Source organism: Megachile rotundata, chromosome 8 (assembly GCF_050947335.1).
Source record: "Megachile rotundata isolate GNS110a chromosome 8, iyMegRotu1, whole genome shotgun sequence".
Taxonomy (NCBI): domain Eukaryota; kingdom Metazoa; phylum Arthropoda; class Insecta; order Hymenoptera; family Megachilidae; genus Megachile; species Megachile rotundata.
In genome coordinates, this window is record NC_134990.1 from 6,584,921 (window position 1) to 6,608,357 (window position 23,437).

The 23,437-nt window shown below is 29.0% G+C and overlaps 1 protein-coding gene across 11 annotated transcripts in view; it reads left to right on the forward strand.

Annotated features, from left to right (window-relative positions):
- Positions 1–2,300: 2,300 nt before the first annotated feature.
- The window catches only part of LOC100880196 (uncharacterized), a 156,630-nt gene continuing 135,493 nt past the window's right edge, over positions 2,301–23,437 (forward strand). For 2 of the 11 annotated variants that reach the window (XM_012287987.2, XM_003704476.3), the window contains exons 1-2: positions 6,484–6,718; positions 14,954–15,189. The gene's annotated coding sequence lies outside the window, so the exon portion shown is untranslated. Of the gene's footprint in view, positions 2,512–6,477; positions 6,719–12,512; positions 12,623–14,950; positions 15,190–23,437 lie in introns of those variants that run through there. The other 9 variants (XM_076534623.1, XM_012287982.2, XM_076534621.1 and 6 more) reach the window with 9 other exon arrangements.

Genomic DNA, 23,437 nt, shown 5'->3' on the forward strand with positions numbered 1-23,437 from the left:
ATGAATTAGATAATTTTATATTGATTGGTTTACCTCATATCATGAAATAATTCTACTTTCTATAACAAGCATGTAATTATATATATTTTTAAGCCATTTATTAATAATAAGTTTTCAACAATCTTACTTCTGTCTGTATAAATATTTTATCTAGTTCTGTTTATTATCTTATACCTTGTACAATTATTTGCTGAAGTTAATTTTCTTTGTATATAATGTCATTCTATTTGTATGTTTTAACACATACATAACACATGTATATGTGTATGTGTATGTATATGTGTATGTATAAATCTAACATCTACTGTCCTTGTCTCTGCTGACCAATACACCATAAGATAAAAAAGAACCGTCCAAACGTATCAATTTTTCACCATAGATATCAAAAATCATACTCGCTGTAATTAAAACTTAGTCTTGACCCTCAAAGGATTTAATACAAATCCTTTATTGATGTAGCGGCCACACGGTCCTGACATGGACGCCAAGAATAGAAGAAGACAGACAAAAGATAGTCAAGAAAAACAAAAGAAAAACGGTAGAGGGCAGCACACAAAACCTGCTTGCATTCCCATCTCTAACAAAAATAAAGAATATTATTCATTTAATACATGAATTTATAATTTAAAAAAAACCATATCTGTGCATGTAAATAAAAATATGCAAATATGCATAACAAAGTGCAAATGCAAAATCATACAAGTTATATAATGGCTGAAGATTGCGATAAGTCATCGAGAAATAATGAGTATCCATTCTTCAACACGAAACTTAATTTAGTTTTAATTAACGATCAAACAAGTTTTGGAACTTTTTAATAGGGTCTATTTAAGACATTCACCTTTTAGGAGCTTTTTTAAAAATCGTTTTCACCTTGTAAGACCTTATCTTAATGGATAACGAAAAATACTTGACAATTTACGTTTTAGTTTAAATAGAATTTTGAATAAGAAATATTTTACATTATAGTTTTAGACAATGAGAAATAATAAAATATAAAATTAAAAATTTTTGTGCAGAAGGAGAGATATCTTGTTTATCTATATTGGAATGATCCACAATCACAATAAATCACTAAACACTATTCTGTGTGTAGCAATATAATAATATTAATTATTTATTACAGTTAAATAACAGTTAAACAATACAATAAAACATACATGCAAATTTATGCATTTTATTATGAATTTGTCTAAAAATATAAGATAAAAAATACAGCAAAATTTAAAAAAAATACAAGTGATAAGAAATTACGGATTTTATTCAAAAATTGTTTAAAATACAAAAAAATTTGGTTAAAAATAATAGATACAAGATACAAGAAAATTTGGTTAAAAATGATACAACACAGAAGATATAAGAAGCAACACAATTTATTTAAAAATCAAAGTCACAAGATAAAGCAAAATGTGTATAAATATAAAAGATATAACACGCAACAGAATTTGTTAAAAAAAAAAAAAAAATTGTAAAAAAACAAAAAATATTTGTTTATGATCTATGCGTTTAGTCATCAGGGTTCAACAAAACGTTTCGTAATGACATTTCTAAAAAAGAGCGTAGTGTGGACAAAATAGAAAACAACAATGGTTGTAAAGCAGCGAAAAGACGAGTAAAAAAGGAATGAAACAGACAAAAAGATTTTTGTATGCGAATTGTTACGCTGTGCAGAAGAAAGGAACGGTAAAGACGGTATAAAAGTAGATTCGCCTCGTCCGACACGCGAAAGCAAACAGTGCAGCGTCGAGAATGTTTACCCTATTCCTCTTCTGTGCTGTGAAATTTATCTTTAAAATAATAAACATTGTGAAACACGATACGTCAATAAAGTAAAGTTAACAAACAAGCTACTTTGTAATAAAAACGATTTTTTACTTATTTTTGATCTATTTTATTGATACTTCATCGATTGTAGTTGTATTCCACAGTAGGTATTAAGAAACTTATTCAAATAGAACAACTACGTGTCTTCGATAGGACGTTATTTCAATTATTTGAAATAATTCACACACTTTTGGCACTCTCGTAATTTAACGGAAGAACATAAATACATTTTACTAAATTATTAGTTTTCAATTTTTTACAGTTATTATACATTGACAGTTATTATATTTACATGTAGGAAGTATATAATACGACTTGACGTTTTTAAGAGTATCGAAAGTTGTTACAAAGGAACGTTAAAAAAGGACAACTGCATGTCTCGGAAAGGACGCGACCGAGATACTCGGAACGATTCGGCAATCTTCGATAATTTACGGCGTGCGGAACGGTTGCCGGTTCACGACGGTTGACACGTGACGAATAGAATAGATTTGGAAGACGAATAGTAAAGACGTTTAGTGCAAGTAGCTAATAAATTGTTAAATTAAAGAAGACATTCGTGGAGTTCTTCTTAAAATCTCAATAAAACTGAAGTGTTTTTAGGTATAAAGATAACTGTTGTAATAGTACTATTTTAATAATTTTAATCTTTTAGCAGTGAAACCTTCAAACTTTTTAATGTTTAAAGTAAGTTCAGTAATTTTCAAGCTTTATGAATTTTAGGTTAGAAATTTGACGATTTTTTAATCTGGAAATTTTCTAAATCGTAATAGTTAGATTTAGAAACTTCTTAATTTATAAATTTTCGAAATTACTGATTGTTGAATTTAAAACCTATAAATTTACAGATTTATAAATTTACAAATGTACAAATTCGTAATCAAAAATTTATATATCTAAATTTCCAGGATCTTAAATCTTTAAATTCCTAAATAAAATTTCCTAAAATTAATAATGTCTACATCGAAAAATTCTCAAGTCCCAAAATCCCTAGATCCCAAAAAAATAACAAGATTCATTACATTCCTAAGGTCTTCAAATATATAAAATCTTAAATTCTTATATTTTTATACCATAAAGTTGTGAAATTCTAAAATATTGCTAAAAATGTACAAGTGGTAAATCTGTCTAGCTTCAGTTGCGATATTTTTCGTAGAGAAGCCAGATTTGTTGTTGACTGTACGTACATATATTATGTACTTCAGGTCTTCCTGGATACTCGGAAGAAAGCTCCAGACATAAATCTATCAAAATCAGACAGCGTTCAAACTGTTTTGGCTTCGACGTCACTTGATACCTTACCGTTAATGTAATTAAATTATGACGAATGTTACCTCGGACAGAATTTCATTTATTTAATTCTTACTGTTATTTCATTTATTATTTAAAGGGATTTAGTAACCGCTGTTTCTATCATTTTATGAAAAATTATAATTAAAATACATTTGTCAAAATTTTGAAATATTACAGTTGCAAGTATTTAATTCCTGTGTACGAAAATACCTAGATCTCCATATCCCTAAATCTAGACATCGCAAGGTTCTTAGACATGGATAAGTCCCTAGATACATAAATAACTATGCACACAAATTGCTAGATCCTTAAATCTCCAGACTGATAAACTTCTAGATTTTAATGTCCTTAGATACTAATATCCCTAGAATTGCATATCCCTGGACCATAATATACCTAGATCTAAAATTTCCACAACACTGGATTCCTATGTTTCTAGGTCCCAATATCCCTAGATCTAAAAATCCCCTAATTCCTAAACCTCCAAAATTGAAAAATTCCCAAATTCCTAGATTATCATCTCTAAAACTTAAATATTCTAAGATCATGAAATCCCTTGATTCCTACATCTCTAAATCTAAGAAATTGTAAGATCCATAAATTCCTAGATAGTAATAGACCATAGTATCCCTAGATCTAAAAATTCTGAAATTACTAAATCCCTGGATTCCCATGTCCCTAGATTCCAATATCTCTAAATCTAAAAATTCTTAAATTTCTAGATCTTCAAAATTTAGAAATCTGCAAATTCCTAGATTATGACATCCCCAGATCTAAAAAATTCTAAGGTCCCCAAATCCCTAGTTTTCTATATCCCTAGATCTCCAAAATTCTAATATCTTCAAATACATAGATTAAAATTCCCTAGTTTTTTAAAATTTAGAAATCCCCTAATTCCTAGATCTCCAAAATTCTAATATCTTCAAATACATAGATTAAAATTTCCCTAGTTTTTAAAAATTTAGAAATCCCCTAATTCCTAGATGTCCAAAATTTAAAAATCCCCAAATTCCTAGATTCCCATATCCCTAGATCTCCAAAGCTCTGATATCTTCAAATTTCTAGACTAAAATTTCCCTAGTTCCTTAAAATTTTAAAATCCGCTAGAACTTTCAATTTCCAAGTCCCAAAACCTCAAAATTGATAAATTCCTATAAGTCTACATTTATACCACATTTTCAAATTTCAAAAGTTCTCAAAAGTTACTAAAAATCGATAACAATGAATATAGGTACAATGAGCAGGCGCCCATTTTTAACTTGGCAGCCATATTTCCACTTAACAAGCTACAATTATTGTGTACACCGATGAACGCACAATTCTCTAACTGTACAGTTATTCGATTGGAAAATCTGAGCATCGTTAAAAGTTACGAATGAAAATGAACGCTGCGGTTGCACGGAAATGGTTGAAGGTTAAAAATGTATTTTCTTCCTGCTGCGTGACACGTTAAGAATGCTCAAGATACTTTATACCTGCCATTTTATATACATAGATCTTCTTTTTGTGTATCGCGAACTTAACGGAATTTTTCTTCTTATAACAATCAACAAAACTCTCACTCTCAGAGTTGGAATATGGTCTATTATTTGTTTCATATTAGTATTGTCTGTTCTTTTTTTCAAACCAATTTCTTGTTCGTATCGGTGGCAAAATTGAATTTACGGATTTGGTGGTATAGTAATTTGGAGATTTACAAATTTGGTTTATTTTGAGGATTTTGGAAATTTGGGGTACTGAAATTTTACGGATTTTCAAATTTGGAATTTTAGTAATTAATTTGAGAAATTACGAAATTAAGAATTTGAGAATTTTAGCATTTGAGAAATTAAAAATTTGAGTAGTTGAAAAATTAAAATTTGAGCATTTGAGAAATTAAGAATTTAGAAATTTGAGCATTTGAGAATTTGAGAAATTAAGAATTTAGAAATTTGAGCATTTGAGAATTTGAGAAATTAAGAATTTGGAAATTTGAGCATTTGAGCATTTGAGCATTTGAGCATTTGAGAATTTGAGAAATTAAGAATTTGGAAATTTGAGCCTTTGAGAATTTGAGAAATTAAGAATTTAGAAATTTGAGCATTTGAGAATTTAGAAATTTAATCCTTTGAGAATTTGAGAAATTAAGAATTTGGAAATTTGAACATTTGAGAATTTGAGAAATTAAGAATTTGGAAATTTGAGCCTTTGAGAATTTGAGAAATTAAGAATTTGGAAATTTGAGCCTTTGAGAATTTGGAAAATTAAGAATTTGGAAATTTGAGTCTTTGAGAATTTGAGAAATTAAGAATTTGGAAATTTGAGCCTTTGAGAATTTGAGAAATTAAGAATTTGGAAATTTGAGCCTTTGAGAATTTGGAAAATTAAGAATTTGGAAATTTGAGTCTTTGAGAATTTGAGAAATTAAGAATTTGGAAATTTGAGCCTTTGAGAATTTGAGAAATTAAGAATTTATAAATTTGAGCCTTTAAGAATTTGAGAAATTAAGAATTTGGAAATTTGAGCCTTTGAGAATTTAAGAAATTAAAAATTTGGAAATTTCAGCCTTTGAGAATTTGAGAAATTAAGAATTTGGAAATTTCAGCCTTTGAGAATTTGAGAAATTAAGAATTTGGAAATTTGAGCTTTTGAGAATTTGAGAAATTAAGAATTTGGAAATTTGAGCCTTTGAGAATTTGAGAAATTAAGAATTTGGAAATTTGAGTATTTCCACATTTGAGCATTTGGAGAACCAAAAATTTAAAAATTTGAAAATCTGATACTTAGAAAAATTGAGAATTTGAAAGTTAAGAGTTTACATATTGAACAACTTGAAAATTTGTGGCAATTTGCAAATGTGAAGATTTGGTAATTTGGAAATTTGAGTATTGGATATACTGGAATCTTGAGAATTTAAAAATTTGCAATATTCAAAATTTTAGAAATAGTGTAGATTAATTTTGGAAACTCAGTAATGTCAAAAATGGGAATTGTGAAATTTGAAAACATAGTATTATAAGAATTCAGAAATTTAAAAAACCTAATGAATTATAAAACCACAAAATCTACGAAAATTTAAGAACGTGAATTTATGAATACGAAATGTGACGACCTGTAAAATTCGCAAGTTACGTGTCATTATTCAAAGTGAGGCGGTGTCGCGCTCGATATGCACACAAAAATGTCCTTTCAAAGCTGCATGCATCACAAGGCAATATATCGTCTACCATAATAAACGTAACACCTCGACAGGTGGCTCCGTGCGGTGAGATTCTCGGATACTCCTGTTCCATCCCCTACCAACGCACCCCACCACCAGCAACCCTGGCTAACCTTATGGTTAGCTGCTCGTAGCGATTCGAGGCCGCCTGACAAGCGGCAAACCCCTAGCTTTCAGTGTTTCCGCTTCCTTCGTAGCAGGCGTAACGCGCGCGTATTTCTCCTCGTCCCTTCGTTTTCCGTGTGTACTTTCGAACAGTGCTGACTAGTGACGTCCGATTAGTTGTTGACAACTGCTCGAGCGATTGCTTCTTCCTGTTTCGTGGACTGATTTCGCGAGTTCTCGTGCGTTCTCGGCCCGACACTTTCTCGGATCTTGTTTTCCGCGGATGCGACGGTGAACGTAAGTCCTGGTGCTATTCGACGAATACGGTTATTGGAAATACTCTGTCGGTTTTTTACCTACGACCTTCTTTTTCGGTGCGCTTTAATTTCGCGATCGCATGTGACACGAAACGGTGTCACGTACCAGGTTCATCGTTAAGTTTATGTGAGGTGCACTGCAGAACTCTTTGTCGTTTCGTTTGTTGGCTTGATTCGATTTCGTGATAAACTTGATTGCGGAGCCTCCGTGTTTCGGGACCCGTTAAATTTTACGACGCTCGTGAGGAATGATTAACGAGAGGAGTAAACGGACTTTCGTGTGGTACCTGTAACTCGTGACACGTTGCTTTCGTTGAAAGTCTTTCGGTGTAGAACTTGATACGTGGCTAGTTTCGGTTGAAATCTTTGTCTCGTTATCGGTGACTAACACGAATGAGATAGGTTTAATTTTGAATATTAAGAGCAGCGTTTTGTCTGGTGGGTTGGAATATTAGGGTCTTAAAAGTACATCGTTTTGAAGAATTTATTGGGGCTTACCGTGAAATGGGGTGAATAGAAACACAGTTTTAATCCTTGGATTATTGCAGGGGAAATTGTATTTTTTAAGCATGATTCATTCTTGTTTTTTTTCGAGACTTATCTCGGTATCTGAGTATATCTGGATATATGGCCGTTCTCATTTATATGTCACCACATGAATCGAGATGAATGTGAATGCACGCGATACTAATGTTGCAGCGGATATGCTGTATGTCATACTGAAATATAGCATACTTTTATGTACTGTTGTGTGTAAATATTCTTGCAAAATAGTATGACGAAGGTGTAGTGGATATACAGGGTGTTTCTAATCTGACACTACATGTGATAAAGCTGAAATATACTGTGGTGGTAATATCGATAATAAAATACAATAATACAAGATAATCTACAATACAATAAAAAAATGATTATTATGAAAATTGTGTAATAAAAATAAATTTGTAATATTATAAGAATTTGCAAAAAAATTCACATTGTAAGAGAATAAGAAATGTAACAACTTTATTATAAGTTTAACTTTTACTGTTGTAAATAAATAAATGTAGTTATTAATAACCTTGGAGTTTATCAGCAATAATTCTGTATGAGATTATTAGGTACTAATTTATAATCTGATGACTTTAGTCAATAAGAATGTAAGTGATATTTATTATAAATTATAAATACAAACACAGTACCACATTAACTATAATTATATTTCCGTAATTGCAATTATTAAAAATATTTAATAATTCAGAATATTTAACGACTGAATTAACAAACTATCGAAACTGCTCTTTTCTGTGTGGTATGCAAAATTTTTTTTACAGTACTCGAGAAGCTTTCAAATTTAATTTTGTCGAAAATGTACGAAAAAGTTTTATCGTATATTTCTACCTTACTTTTTCGCGTAAATTCACCCTCCTTTGTACCACCAGATTGGAAACACTGTGTGTAGTAACAGAATATGCCATGCTGAAACGTACTATCTGTCTGTTGATAACACGCAAGTAGATACTAAAACTGCGAATAAAAGTAAATAATTTATTAGAAAGCGTTATTAGATGAATATCGCGTATCCAAATGTGGAGACGTTTTAAAGATACTTCAGAATCAATAGAAAACGTGTAATTAACATATAATAGTTAATTAGTAACTTTTACCGTAATTAATGAGCCGACGTATAACAAAGAAACAATTTTATTAGTTATTACTTGCACTTTCTAAACTTGATTAGCGACTGGTCCGTTTTCGTTGTTATTTTATGGCACGTTTGGTAATTACAGCAAGTGATAATTGTTGCAAGTAGGTTGTTACCTTTAGGTGAATAACTTATACCGTAAAGTCACGATTATCCGAGGTTAGCTTAACCGAGGTTCTATATTATCCGAGGTGCTTTGAACTTCATATTACGCGATGGCATTGATTTTCAAATTCATATTATCGCTCCTACTTTTCAATGGATGCATGTAATACCTGTATTATAATCATATTGGTATTAGAGTAACAGTATGAATATACAGTGCGTTTCGCTTAAGTCGGACGTCTGAATTATTTGCATTGTTATTAAAAGCGAGTAAGAATAACTGATGGGGCTTACATGGTTTTAGATGTACATTCGGCGACAAAAATTTGTGAAACCCTGTAAGAGCCCGCCATTTATTTTCTCGTAACTTTAATACCAGTGAAAATAATTTAGATATTGAATTTAAATGAGACACCCTAAATACAGTTTGTGTTACTGAACTAACGTCAATATATGAACTTAGTATAATAATATTAGTAATGTATAAAATTTATATTACAATAATGACACCGTGCAATAATTACGTTAATAATGTAAGCAATTCATTGTATAATAATAACACAAGTATATTAAAGTAGCATAATTACCACAATAATAGTAGTACGAATATTTGAAATTGATATAACAATAATAATATAAACATATACAATTCATATATTAATAATGATAATACAAATATATAAAATTGATATTATAATAAAATTAGCATGGAACACTTGATTTTGAAAGCTTGTAAAAAATTGAGACCTGTTTCCCTTTCAATGAAATCAACGTTCAAGCTTGACAAAATTATAAGACATTCGTATGTTAATAGTTAACTATACAAAAATCTAAGTGCCTTGAAATTATGTCAAAAAATGATAAAAAAGTTAAAGGCAGATTTTAAAAAATTGTATGTACGTGAAATCTTGTAAGTCCCTGTCATTTATTTTTTCGAATTTAGATGTTGAAATTAAGTAGGGCACCCTATATATAATTCGTATTACAGAATGCAATATATTTTAATTTTTTTCATTAACTTAATTTTAATTCTTCTAAACATAGCAATATCCAAAGTAATATGCATAGGAGAAATACTTTGGTGAACTGTTTATGTAATTTAAACTTTACTATTACAGTTCTGTAAATACCTGAAAAAAGAACTTGTGTTTAATACAATATTTAAACTCAACAGTACTACTTCAATTACCACTGAACAACTTCGATTACAGTTAGCTGAAAGACCAGGAATTTTTTTATAGAATAAACTTTTTATTTGTGAATGAAAGTTGCATGTCTGGTATTAAAAAATCATTCGTTTTCAATTTCCTGGCAAACACACTAAAAATAGAACTATCTGCAGAACCCATTTATCTCTGCAACATAAAACAGAAATTTAAAATGAATTTTATGGCTGCTTCTATTCAGCTCAATAGCAAACAAATAAAAACATACATTTCACAACACTTTGTGAAAAAAGTATACATAAATTATTAAAGTACGTATTGTTAAAATATGTTAATAAACAAATCCAAGTTTTAGATTTTAAAAAATATATTCAGAACATATAACTGCTATATTTAATTTTTATTTAAATAGGTATGAATAACTATTTGTTGTAAAAGTGTTTCTATTCACTCCACTTTATTATACCTATCTGAAGAACAATCCTTTGTTTTACATGTACATTGTTATTACAAAAACACATGTTGTATTAAAGAATGTTATGTAAAATTATATTACATAAAAAGTTAAATAAAATTTTTAGTTAATCGTTTAAGCTTTGTATATAATTTATCAAAGCTTCTGAATCTTGTTACATTTTATTGTTATACAAGATAACAAAGCTAACAATTGGACTATGAAAGTATAAATACACATGTCACATTTATTGTATAACTAAATTACTTGCTACCAGTATTAATATCATTGTTATTATGCAATGAAATTGCATGATATCAATATAGATATCATTATTATTATACAACGAAATTACTAGATTAGCGCATAACTAACACGAATAATACAAGTTTTTGAACATAACTTATTTATAAATATAAATTCATTTCAATGTACAAAAAGACATTTGCAAATAAGAATAAAGGTTACATAAAATTTATATTGAAAGCAAAACCTTTAAATAACGTTTAATAAAGGATTCATCAAAATTGATTTTCTCGGTTTGTTCGGATATTAATTAAAACGAGCCCTATCTCCATTTCCAAAGGATTTATCTTGCACCGTAAATAATTCAGGAAACGGTAAATACAAGCATCATCCATGTGTTAATATAATCGCGTTTTTACGTTACGTGGTAAATGCATTTTGATTTTATGATAATATTTTATATTTCCAATAACCGTAATTACAGTTATTCGCATTAATATTCGGATAAAGTATTATTCCTGTGTTTGTTGTTTTATACGCATAATAATAATTTTATACGTTGTATAATAAGAGTTAATCTAGATATTATATTACTTAATAAAGTATTCATTGTAGATAAAGAATAAATTATCTTCTATTTGCTGTAATATTTAATTGAACAAATCAGTTTAAACGAAATGTTATTTTCACGCCACATTAGTATGACACCGGTGTTTCTACAAGCTAGCAAAACTTTGAAGCCAATTTGAACTGCATAAGTTTGTTTTGTATGCAAACGTGTGGAAAATAATTCTACTTCGGTGCAAGGTTATATTTCGAAGCGTAAATGATCAAAATTTAACGTGCAGCGAAAAGGAAAGAATAGTAGTCTTGACAAGAGACAACTCGTAATTTATCACAGAGAGAAACGTAAAAATTGTCAAGAAATAGCGCAGTTATTAGTCATGAATAAAAGCACAATAGCAGACATCGCTAAAAGGTATAAGGAAGATGTATCATGCGCATGCGCTGAATGTACTTCGCGCATGCGCAGTGAGAATATATGCAGTTCGCTTTATTCAAGAAAATATTCTATTATTTCTTCGTAATAAATACTTTAACTGGAGCAATATTTGAAATTTAATCAATTAGAACAGTATTTGTATCAATTCTTTAGGATTCGAGTATTGTCTAGCATTTACAATAGTTATTTTAAGAAGCATAGTAATTCCAGTATGGAAGTGTTTTATATTAGGTTAGATCTACTACCAATGTAAAGAAGTATCATGCGCGTGCTCTGTACGTACTACGCGCATGCGCGCTGAGGACACATACATTTCGCTTTATTCAAGAAAACATTCTGTTACTTCTTCTCAATAAATACTTTAACTCGAGCAATACTTGAAACTTCAGTAATTGGAACAGTACTTGCATCAATTCTCTAGTATCCGAGTAATTTAAGTCATATTTTTAAGAAATATGACGATTCCAATATAAATGTTTTACGTTGGTTCAAATATATTACTATAAACTATAATATAAAATCGTAACGTAACGCGTAACGCGTAACGCTGTCACGCGAATCGCTACCCCCTCTACTCCACAGTCCAAGGTCCACTCACCATGTCATTTTAGAAACGTATTCGCACGAAATAGGCGCGAAGCGCCTCGGGGGGTTGGGCCGCGAAGCGGCCAGGGGGCACCGCCCCCTAGTATTACTATAAATATAAGGAGGAAGATTTGTGTATCGTACGCATGTGCTGTATATCTACGCGCATGCGCAGTAAGAATACATGCACTTCGCCTTACTCTCACGCTTTTATTACAATTTATTTAAAATTTGCTGGTATAAAACAACAAGGAATTGAATTAAACTAAAAAATATTAGAAAAACAGCAATAAATTCAAAAATTTAACGTACGTTTTTTAAATCATAATTTTTCCTACATGTCATACATAAATTCTTTGTTTCGTGAAATATTCGAATATTAATGTGACGTGAAGCTCAGATACCCTATTGTTTAAAATGTGCTACACGTCGAAACGATGTGGTTGAACCGAAATTATTAATTTTCAATCAACAATATGATTCATGTTTTTGCAAAATAAGCAGTACGATAAATCATCCATTCCTGTGTACAATAACAAGGTACAGAAGTAGCGCAGTATCCGAATATTAATGCGAGTAATTGAATATGTATCGAAAGACAAAAACCAGTTAAAACACGGCACGTGTTTATCAAAAATTCGGTATGCTCGATTGAACTTTTCAGCAACATTCATTTCGATGATATTAATCTTTGTCCAGGTTGTCTGTTAATCGATACACGTATCGCTTGTGATCTAAAGTAAAATAGGTAATTTTTCATTTGATCGTTCTGTACATCCATTTTATTTTTAACCGTCTCGTGATATACATAGGCGATTCAAGTATTTAAATAGCACTTTGTTCATGACTAGAATACATATGTGAAAATAATTTTATAGAGTGCCACGTATTACATAGGAGTTAGGTATAATGGACACATCTATACATGTCATAATACATTTTGCAATATTTTTGTTGAAAGTACAAATGAAATTACAAAAGTTTACAAGGACTGTTGTAAAAAATATTTTTTTGGAACTTTGATGTTATGATTTTTCATTATTGTATTTGATTTTAAAGGATTTTTGTAGACTTTAAAGACTCTGTATCACTAAATTTCTACATTTTCATATTCTTAAATTACTAATGGCTCAAATTAAAATTTCATTTATTTAAATTTCACAATATCCAAATTTGTAAATCTTTAAATTTTCAAATTTCCAAATAATCAAAATATCAAATAGCTAAATTGTTAAATATCAAATTATTAAATTATCTCATTAAAAATTTTTTAAAATTCTAAGTTTGCAATTTCCAAATCTCTAACATTCTGAATTTTATAATTTTATTTTCTGAGTCCTCGAGTTTCCTAATCTTCTGTTGACCACGTTATTGTTTTTTGTAATTTATCAAAGATCTAAATTTTTGAACCTAAAAATTTCTAAATTTTTAAATTTAAAATGCTCGTAAGTTTCTGAACTTGATCTTCAAATTTAAAAATATAAAAATTGCTAAATTGCAAAATTGATGTCAATTTTTATATATTATCTTATAAAAAAATAATAATAACATCATTATATTCAGTTATAGAAACACTCGTGTTATATTGCAATTTTATAGTTTGTTAAATAATTGTCTTCTTCAACACTTAGACCACATGAAAACTCGTTTACAATTTTCGGGGAAAATCTCGAATTAGTACATTACTTAGTACCTTACCGATTTGAAGCCTATTAATAGACTTTTTGATGTCAGCGATTATTGATCGAAAACGAATTAATGAGCCTTTGATCGCAAATGCCTTATAACCCGATGGAAAATTTCAGTAAAATTTAGGGGTGCCAGAATTAAGGGGGCCGCGATGGTATTGATTATTTCTTTTAATATCTGTTGTTGAATTATCAAACGATAGGATTTATGTGTCCCATTTAGAAACAATAAAACTTCTTCTTTGCATTTATTTTCTCTTGTAACAAAGTTGAATTTTTGTGAAATTCTAATTTAAAATTTTCTTTTTTATTTTCTTTAATATACATCATTATTGTGTATATTTAAACTGGCATAAAAATACTGTGAAAAATGACTAAATACACGTAATAAATCCTTTAAATTAATATATAATAAAATTATATTTAATCTCTAATGTAAAATAATATTTAGCATCAAATATTTATACCAATAGTATCAATAATTGTTTTTAGTACACATTAATAATATACATTTATCATTTAATAAAATTATATTTAATTTCTAAAAAATAATAATTAGCATCGAATACTTATATCAGTAGAATCAATAGTTGTTATTAAACCACATCTAAATATCTAATGAAAGCATATTTCAAATGTAATATAAATTTTAATATGTTTAATACATGTATTAATTGTACAAATTATGAAAAATATTTCATATTTCTTGTGATACAATTTCCTATTATAATATAATATTGCAATATTATATATGTATAATAAATTCTCATTAAATGTTTTAAATAAAAAATATCTACTTAATACTACTACCTGTAATTAAAAATTGAAAAAGTCATGTAACAAAGTGTTAACAAAATCAGAAATGAAAATATAATAAAAATAAACAAACAAAATGATTTTATAATTAAATTAATTTCATTTGATTTTCATTTGATTTCATTTGATTTGATAGAAAAAATAATGACCTTAATAGAATTTATCAAATATGGCGTCACAAGTACCTCCTTGCAAATATTGTATAAAGACGACCTATATGTTATCTGAATTGGTCGCAAGAGTGCGCATCTTTTACTTCCTTCTATTTACGCGTCAATCTTGCTAGTTCGCATAACGTCCTGTTATAAACACGTGCTCGTGAAAGTGATTCAAATCAACTATAAAAAGATTACAGTCATCGATTAACTATGACAACGAATCCGAGACAAAGATCAAATTCACGCGAAACGAGTGTTGAAATATTAATCGGTCGGAACAAATTACAAAAGTTTTACGGATTTCCAGCAGTTGCGATTCCACGAAAACAATGGTCGGCCATCTTCGATCCTAGTAATCGGAAGCCTCGTGATGAAGGAGTAGTTTGTAGTGAATAGAAGAAGTGATCGAAAGAACAATTCAGTACAAAAACGTGACGGTGTTCGAAAACAAGTTCTCACTTTTCTGCACTTCTGTCCCCATTCTGTTCTTCAAAAGAAGCTTTCCAGAAGAGAAAAGCTGCCTCTACGGATTTCGACTCGTCGAAGGTGAGTTTTTTTTCTCACAAAGAATACTGTGCTTTTTTCTACGCGTCCTCTTCCTGAACGTTTTATATTGAAGTCGAGGGACGTAGTTTGATGCGTAAACGACATGTTTGCATATTGATAGCTCCTTATTATATTTCGTTCATATTTGAATGTAGATCAGTAAGTAAATGCCGGTAATATTGTGTAGCAAAGTGGAAAGTTTTTTTGTGTAAAAAATTGCATACCTTTTTATGTTAAATTAAAACGAAAGTGACTGTGTGTTTGATGTTAGTGGATCAAAATCGTTAAGATGGAAAACAAACAGTGTACAGTGGTGTAAAAAGTTTTATTATTAAAAGTGGTATAAAAATTTGAAACAGTTTTTTATAGTATTATATAGAAATAATATTGAAATTTTTAGTGGATTTATTTATATGTAATTCTGTTGATTATCAAGTATTAAAGACATTCTAGCAAGATTGGTAATGTCTTTAATTGCAAAGTATAATATTCAATAAACTATAATTATGCATCAAGGAAACGTCGAAATGTACTCGGAAACGATTTCCCGCCATTATTGAAAATGAATATTGGCGGGAAACTCGCTTCTGTTCTAATGGCAATCTTACTGACATTTTACATTGTACTAATATAAAATCTATAGTAAAAATAATATTATATATTATTAAATTATGAATTATAAAAATTACTAATTTATAAATTATTAAATAATAGTAATACTTATAGTAAAAACAAAATACATAGCTGAAGGAAGGAATATAAGTTATAATATACTAAATATTAAATAATATATTATTTATATATAATATATTAATGTATTAAATAATTTTAACTTTTTATTTCATTGAAAAATAAAATATTACAAATATATTAATGTTAAAAAAGTCTACAGGTTTGAATTTATTTTTAAATTTATATTAAAGAAACAGAACTAAATTTATTTAGACGACAAAATTTAAAATTTTATTCGGAATTAGAAGAAATTTTGAACAAAATGTAGTGTTAATGATTATTCCGTAGGTAATGATTAGTACGAGCAATATGAGGGACAGAAATGGATGGTGTTTAAGCATTGCGGTAACCCAAAACGTGTGGTTTCCGTAGAAAACCAGGATAAAATTAAAAGCTTTTAAATTGCTGTGCTACAGTGGGTGACGTTTATAATTAAGCGTCGTCGATCTTTTTGTCACTGAAAAAGCGTATTTTATCTTTTCTCGTCAAACGAACATAGAAGATAGAAAAAATTATTTATTATTAATAATACTATATTATATTTTTACATTTTATAAATATTTGCCTTTGTTGGAATTTATTCTATAATAAAAATATTCAGCTACAACTTTTAAATGCATTTTATATTTAATATTATTTTCGTTATTTGTTATTTATTTATTAATAATATTTATTATTAGTTTTAATTAATAGTTTTAATATTTCGTCATTTATTATTTATAATTATTATTAATAGTAATTTTAAAAATATGAAATCATAATTTCTTTTGAATGATTTTCGCGAACAGAATTATTCTTTTAGCCCGTGATACCTATAAGCGTCTTCAATTTAACGCAAACTACAGAAAACTTACCGTGCGAACGAAATACATTATTCATTTCATAAATGTCATATGGCTACGCATATGTTTCATTCGCACATTAGATAAAAACGCGATAACGCCGATAAACACGCTAGGATTTCGGGTGCTACCTGTGAAAAAATTAAATTTCTATAGAACAGATAGAAGTTGATAAGAATCATTAATCACGTGACTTATCGCTGGCTTTTATAATTTACAATAATTATTTTTGCATACACTATGATTACACTATGATTATTTTTACATACAGTATGATCAAACACCATTTTATTTTTATTTTTATTTTGTGTAGTGTTTTAAAAGATGTGAACGATAAGTTTAAGTATAATTACCAAAGCTTTAAATATTGCAGAAATTCAAATATTTAATGTGAAAAGAAGAAAGAAAATGTTTTGGATGAAGCAGTGACATATTAATGCGACTGCGCGTACCGCTTACAGCGCATGCGCATTACATACTTCTATTTAAGAAAACTTTTTGTAATTTATAATAATTATTTTTGCATATATAAGTATGGTGAAATACCATTTATCTCTTAATATTTTGTAGAATTCAAACTATAAATTTAGTCATAATTACTGAAGTTTTAAATATCTAACGAGGAGAAAATAAAGAAAATGTTTGAACGAAGCAATTCGTGTATTAATGTGCGTAACGTTTGCGGCGCATGCGCTTTACGTACTTTTATTAAAGAAAACACTGTGTCAGTCTTTCTCGAAAAATACTTTAATTTTAGCAATATTTAAAATTTTAAAAATTACAGAGTAAACAATTGGGACTTCACTAGAATTTTTTGACACTTCTAGAAGTCTACAATAACTACTATTTGAAGAAATATGTTGAAACTGTTTCAAAGGACAATTTTATATCCATTTACTTTTCCATGGAAACATAGTTGAAGCAATTTGCATAGACAGATGTGAATAATAAAAATACATTGATTAGTACATTTTTAATACTATTTAACAGTGTAAATAATTTATTTACAGTGCTATTTCAGTGTTGCATGCTAAATGAAAATTAAAAATAATTCACAATTAATTTTTTCTTTTTAACAAATAATATATGAAATAGTACTTTATATTTATACTTGTACATACGTATGTATTCCAAATTGAAGAATGAGATTTTAAAACATGTTCTGCATTAAACAATGTATACAATTAATCTTTCGTTGGACGTTTTTTTTTAGCATGACAATATTAAAATAGAAGCTAAAAATGATCTTGAAAACATCTCTCCGCTTCGAAGTACATATTCACAAAGTTCAAACGAGCAAAGTACAGCAAAACGAAGGCTAATTTATTCAATGCATCAGCATAAATTTGTTACAGAAATAGCAGATTTCTGCGTGTCTACACATGCAATGTCCTTTAGCGTGTTTTATGATACGAATGATATTTCACTTACTATAAACATTCCCTTAGATAAAAAGGTATTTACACTAACTTGGTAAATGTACACCATATACTTACTTCATTAGCATACTCGATAAAACTTGTGAGTAAACACGAGTTACCGTAATTGCTGGCTTTCCTTTTTGTTTTTGCACTCTTAAGTGCGCAAAATAATTACTACACACGCAGAATAGTTTGGCGGGAAATTTAAATACGGAGATATGATGCGTGGCGATAAAAGGCTTTAATACAAATATGTGGTTGTTTAATTGAAGGACAACTAAGCCTCTTTAGAAACAGTAAATAGTTCTAGGCAGTAATAATTAATTTGTTATTAATCTCTAAATTTAAAAAAAATGATGCCTGTCGATTTAAAAATTGTCGAGTTTCAAAGTTTTAAAATTTCGTATTTTCAAGTACGAAAAATTTCAGATTATCAAATTTTTAAGTTCGAAAAGAATTGAAATTTTTTAATTCCCGGATTTTCGAATTGTAAAACGTAAAAATCTGGGAATTTGCATATTTTGGAATTTCTAAATTTCTACGAGTTAAAAAATTTTCCATATCTAAATTGTTAAAGTTTTAAACTTCAAACAGTTGCTGGTAAAGTTTTGCGTAGAAAACTGGGACATTGTATGTGATACCGAAAACTAAAGCCGTCCAAAGTCATTATGTACTCTTGTTATAACTTATTAATAAAGCGTTTAAAGCTCTATGTCATATAACATCTGTGGCGGATCACTTCATAATATTCTAAACGGTTACGCGTGAGAACGTTCGCGTCTTTCTTGATCGACGCATTCTCGACGTCGAATGTTCCCGAAACCGTGCATCTACATAAACCGTTGCTAGGCGCAATATTTTGTTTATCCTTCGGTCAGTCTCCTCGGGACGTTCGTACACGCCGGACCTCGCACTGACGTCAAACTTACTCATCGCGTTACGCGAACTTTTTCGTCAATCAATTGACTTTATTGCTTTCCTCAACTTTATATATCTTTATAAATAGTGTTTTCTATTAAAGATCACTTCAAGGAAATCGTGTGCTACTCATTAATTACCCACGTGCTTCAAAGTGTTTAAACCTTTGTGTTAATATAAAATTCTTATTTTTATTTTTATGCATGAAATTTATTTATGAAGTTTGGTGGTAATAACTGCGCGTTCAGTTTATTAGAGTTTAGAAGAACAACGAAATGTAATCGCTAATTGTAGTGTAATTTTATGATCGACTAATTTACAAATAAATTAATTTGAGACTTCCTTCGACACTTTTTATGAAACCCCTACTGCGCAGTTCATTGTTTGCACAATTTCGAGGTAAAACGAAGTATCCTCATTTGCGGTTCTCCCCTAGCCGAAACGACTCATCAATTCCTGTCAGCTACGCATGACGGAAAAAAAACTTTTTTTGCACCGAAACTTATTCCGACGGGTTAACGGGGAAGCAGGGAACAAAATAGATTCTAGTTCAATTAACTGTTTTGTCGTGATACAGCAGTCATTGCTTTAGTTACTGACTTTTTATAAATACCTACGGTTTTGAAAAAAGTATTGGCAATAAATCAATGTCAGAAACACTTTTTTGATATTATGTCAAATTTGCTATAATCCTGATGAAATTACAAACGAATGCGTGATACAATAAACTGAGGAGTAAAAATAAATAAGTCTGTAAGTAAAATGATAAAATTATTTAAAGAAAATTTTTTGTTTTTAACAAAATTTTATTTATTGAGAAAAGATAACATTTCTTTCTCGTTATAGAAGTTACGAATTGTTACTTATTATTATTGCTAATATGTTAGTAAATATTAGTATTAGATTATACTATTACTATTATTACTATTAGTAATATTTATTACATTAGTTTTTAAATAGTCTCTTAATTAACAAAATGCAGTATTTCAAATGACATTTCATTTTTTAATATTAATTTATTTATATGTTATATTTGTATTTTGAATTTGTATTTTATATTTCATTATACATATATCTGTATCTCACATTTGTGTTTTCTATTTTATATCTATTTTATATACATTTTGTTTTTATGTTTTGCATTAATATTTCATATTTGTATTATGTATCTATATTTTCTATTTATATGTCTTATATTTTCCATTTATATTTACACTTATTTTATCTGATTTATATTCCGGTTTTAAAACGTCGGCATTTTTTATTTACACTCTTCAATTAAAGAAAACCAGTTCCATGAATTTGATCGTGAATATTTACATACTCGATTTTCTATTTATATCCGATCAATAAATCAACATTTACGTTCGACAACATGGTAAAAACATATATGGGCATTTTATTGAAATACTAAACTGCAATATTTCTCTAATTGATTTCGTGGATTGATCAGTTTTTATAAACCACGCCACACAGGCAATAAAATTGAAAACGTAAAAATATGACGCGGATAAACTGCACTGTGGGAACACAAAATTGTCGACATTTTTTTACCGTTTAATAGCTTTTGAGGTTTAAAATATAACAATGCAAGTTGCAGTGGCAGGAATACAGCGGTTAAAAAGTTTTGTGTATATGAAGTTGAGCATTTTTAGTTTGATAGGTTAGTGTGACGTCACGTAATATCCAATATGGCGTCGCAGTAACTAGTCATATACATGTACATATGTATGCAAAAGCGCTAAGCATCAAAGATTATTACACGGTAAAGAAATTCTTTTTTAATTGATTCTATAGTAATTACTTTACTTTAGATATTTATGTATTTATAATAGTTAGAATTTATATTATATAGAGATCTTTAAAATGTTAATAAATCACGTAAACTGTGAGATCCATAAAATACAGATTAAATGATTTATTTTACAAGATTAAAAGATTTATGTACATCTTGATATATAATAAATGCATTGATATCCATGCACTAATAATTACTAAACGAATAAACACGTTCATTACTTGCAAGTAGTTTACATTAAATATAATGGACGTACAAATTGCTCTATTTAACAAGAATACTAATTTTAAGGTTATGCACACCTTTTCCGCGTTACATAATATCGTTCCCGAGTTTACTCTAGTGGCAGCGGTTTTATTGCTTATGACAATATCGTATAAGACAGCAAACAGATGTTGTCGCTAATTCAAACATACAAAAGGGCACATAGTGCTGTTTCGCGAAACAGTGCGAATGAACTTAATTTACGACTTGACAGATAATGAAATTGTAAACACAGGAAAATATTTCAAGCGTGACAACTACAAACTATGTATAATGGCTACTGCTAGTCAGGGGTTTGAGGCAGTAAATATTTATCTGGTATTTATTAATATTTATTAAAGTTCGCAGCTGTAAATTATGTGTTACAATTAGGAAATTAAATAATTTATAAATTTGGAACTTCGAAAATTTGAACATTTAAAAATTGAAACATTTAGAAATTTGACAATTAAGTGATTTAGAAATTTGTCAATTTAGCAACTTCAAAATTTGGCAATTTGCCAATTTGACCATTTAGAAATTCAGAAATTTGAAACTTTAGGAACTTGAAAATTTGATAATTCAGAAAATCAGAAATTTGAAAATTCGACAATTTGATAATTTGGCAGTTTAGAAATTTAGAAATGTGGAAATTTGACAATTGGACAATTTAGAAATTCAGAAATTCGACAATTTGGCAATATAGAAAGTAGTATTTGGAAAATTGAAAATGACAATTTAGAAATTAGGAAATTTGAAAATTTGACAATTTATAAATTCAGAAATTCAAAAATTTAGAAATTGGAAAATTTAAGTATAGTATTTGAAAATTTGAAAATGATAATTTAGAAATTCAGAAACTTGAAAATTTGACAATATAGAAATTTGAAAATTTGACAATATAGAAATTTGAAAATTTGACAATATAGAAATTTGAAAATTTGATAATATAGAAATTTGAAAATTTAGAAACTACAAAATTCAGAAATTGGAAAATTTAGAAATGGTATTTGGAAATTTGAAAATTTAGAGATTTGGAATTCAAAATTTATAAATCTAAAGATTTCGATTTTTTAAGTTTTAATTTTTGTGTATTCCTAATTCACTAATATAAGCACTACTCTTCACAGCACTATACTTTTACTATTCAGTTATTTTTCCCCGATTCCGATTCACCTTACAGATACCTATGAGAAACGCACAGCACTAAATATTTCAGAAACACATTCTACCTAAACGAGTAATAATTGAAGCCCGATAAAAGATGTATGGCTCTCACACACGATAACGGATCTTTACGAGTAAGTTTCGTGTCAGAAAAATACATAATACGAAATACAAAACACAGTTCATAAAATCCTAATCCGAATACATAAAATATTCCCGATACTATGCGATTTACGGTATGATGAAGATTATTCGAAACTTTGGACGCCACGAAGGCAATAACCATGAATGTTGAAACGATTCATCAATTTGAAAATACCTTATCAGGGTTTCACATCGCAGACATAAACCTAACAGTTTAGGTTTATATCGGTGCAGTGTGGTTCTCGCGGGAAACACTGCTAAACTCTCGAACGGTGGAAATTTATGGCGTTTCAATATTTGACGATGACGATTAGTTCAAACCTATTGTAGCAGAATTACATGCAAACAGGGACTCCAGGGATATCACAGTTTAGGTGGTTCAAATTCAATTTGCCCTTCGAAGATCAATGGAATTAAATACCACTTACACATTGACGTACTGGCACACGCACGTAACGGACTCCATCAGGAGATTCTCTCCGAACACTGATACGTGTACTTGCGAGGAGTGTGCAAGCTCTCGAAATTATAGATTTACAGTTACGTTTATATTCGGACAAAGTACTATTCCTGTGACTGTTATTTTACATAAGAGTTAATCTAGATATTATATTACTTAATAAAGTATTCATTGTAGTAAAATAAATTATCTTCTCTTTGCTGTAAAATTTAGTCGGACAAATCATTTTAAACAAAATGTTATTTTCACGCCGCGTTAATATTACACCGGTGTGCTTGCTACAAGCTAGCAAAACTTTAAAGCCAATTTGGACTGCGGGATAAATTTGTTTTGCATGCAAACGCGTGGAAAATAATTCTACTTCGGTATAAGGTTATATTTCGAAGCGTAAATGATCAAAATTTAACGTGCAGCGAAAAGGAAAGAATAATAGACTTGACAAGAGACAACTCGTAATTTATCACAGAGAGAAACGTAAAACTTTTAAAAAAATAGCACAGTTATTAGTAACGAACAAGAGTAC